This window comes from Athene cunicularia (assembly GCF_003259725.1).
Source record: "Athene cunicularia isolate RWA chromosome 28 unlocalized genomic scaffold, athCun1 chr28_part1, whole genome shotgun sequence".
Lineage (NCBI taxonomy): Eukaryota > Metazoa > Chordata > Aves > Strigiformes > Strigidae > Athene > Athene cunicularia.
In genome coordinates, this window is record NW_020799139.1 from 410,466 (window position 1) to 412,556 (window position 2,091).

Genomic DNA, 2,091 nt, shown 5'->3' on the forward strand with positions numbered 1-2,091 from the left:
AAAAAAAAAAAAAAAAAAAGTCTAACGGGGCCCTCAGATTGTTCGAGCTTATTGTGTAATAAACTTTGCAGAAAGGAAGCTGGCCTCGGCTTTACTACTTCAGGGCTCACAAGTTTAAAAGTGACAACAATTTTTTAAAAATAATACTGTTCTGTCATAGCCAGAAGCTTCACAGCCTGCCCAGCCTGACTATTCTCTTCAGCTCTCAAATATCAAAAAAAAAAAAAAAGTTCTGGAGATCCTGCCCAGAGTCACCAGCCCGGAGCAAAGCCCAGGACTCCTGACCCAGCTCCCACCGACCTCTGCGCTCGTGGCAGGAAGCAAAAAGCTTCACGAACGGAGGGAGCTGGGCCAAGGGAAGGGATTATTTGAAGTAGAAAGTTAGGCACATTTTTTACACTGCTGAAGCAATGATATTTAACCAAAATAATTTGCAAAATTTCCTTTTTTGAGGAGAGAGTTATGAATAATATGCATGTTCTTATCAACTCATATAAGAAGAATTTAAAGCTCAAAGTTCAGCAGCTGTGGATTAAACTACTTAGCAGCACCACCTTAATGCAACTGAATAACCCCTCTCCTTACCATAGGCTCGCACTGACTCGGGTTAGATCTGGCTTCACTTTATCTCGGTATCCTATACGCGCAATTTTGTTATCTCTGCAACGCAAAAGAAAAACTGTTTTAGTTGGGAACAAGAGAGGGTTCAAATAAAATCCATACGCGGTGGCAGGCCACAGGCAACATCTCACTTCCATCACGGCGACTCGCCACCCACGCAACCTCATCCGCCACGTGGAAAAGCGGATAAACAGTTCAACACGCGTTTACAACCTCGAGCTATTCTGCACCGAGGCGAGGAGCTGGGTGGGACCTTCACCCCCCTCCACGCTGTGCTCAAGCCGACAGAACCCTGGCGGCACGGCCATGCCGGGCACCGCAGCGGGCGTCCAGCCAACCTGCTGCCAGCCCAGCTGACCCACCGCTGCATTTAGGGACCCTGAAGCAGGCTCAGGCGGGACAGCCTCCCACCTCAAAGACAGCCTGGAGGTCTCTCAGTACGGCCCGTGGCATGCAGCGCTCCTACGCTGCAAAAAAACACAAATACCCCCCCCTCCAGCCTCAGTTTCCCCAACGTGCAGCCACATCATCTCCTCCTCGGCCATCCCAGCTGGCTGGACCTCTGGTGTCACTTCACCCTCATTGCCACCTCTCCCCCCAAAGCAGAATTAAGGGTCTAACAAGAACCCACCCTCCTGGAGAAAGAGCAAATGCACATTTTCCCTCTTCTCCTTAGGCAACGTGTCACCCTGGTTATTGTTCAGCATCCAGAAAACAGGCAGAGCAAACCCGCTCCCCTCGGGGCAAGACAGAGGAGACACCCCTTTACCAAATTCCTACTTACAAAACCCGGTGAGCATCAGGGACTGGGGGGCACGAAGGACCTGACCCCATCCCGCCAGCGAGGCTGATGCCAGAAGATGACCACAAGACGCCTCGAGGAGCTCCTGCCGCCCATCACCTCCATCACCCCACGCCCAAGCGTACGAACGGCCCTGCTGCAGGGGACCCCTCTCCCCCCCACGGGCAGCCCCCCCGTTACTCGGTGGCACGGCTTCAGCTGGAAGCTCCTCTCACATTACTCAAAGTATTTATGACTTTTTCCCCATTTGAAATATGGGCCCTTACCACGCACAGGAAGGAGGAGGAGAGTGCCAGCAAACTCGTTAATTTATAAGCCAATCTGGCAGGGAACAATTAACAGCTTTCCCACTGCCAGGTTGGCAGAAGGAGGGGTGCCTTCCCCCCCGGGGGGGCAGGGGGTCCCCGTCTCGGCACGCGCCCTGCCCTGCCGAATCCAGCCGCCGTCCTGCTCCGGACCCAGACACGACCTTCTTCACCCCCACCCACCCGAGAGGGCAAACAGCCTCATCCCCCACAGTGGGACCCCCTTCAGGTCACACCGCCAGCTCCCCCCAGCCCAGCACAGGCACACGATCCCCAAAAGACGCTTTATAGGAAAAAAAAAAAATATATAAATCCATAATATTTTGCTGCTGGGGACACAGGTCCCTGCCTGAGCGGAGCTGT

At 53.1% G+C, this 2,091-nt stretch overlaps 1 protein-coding gene across 20 annotated transcripts in view; it reads right to left on the reverse strand.

The window, feature by feature from the left end:
* PTPRS (protein tyrosine phosphatase, receptor type S) overlaps positions 1-608 on the reverse strand; it is a 152,324-nt gene extending 151,716 nt beyond the window's left edge. For all 20 annotated transcript variants that reach the window (XM_026865028.1, XM_026865024.1, XM_026865023.1 and 17 more), the window contains exon 1: positions 586-608. The gene's annotated coding sequence lies outside the window, so the exon portion shown is untranslated. The remainder of the gene's footprint in view (positions 1-585) is intronic.
* Positions 609-2,091: the final 1,483 nt, after the last annotated feature.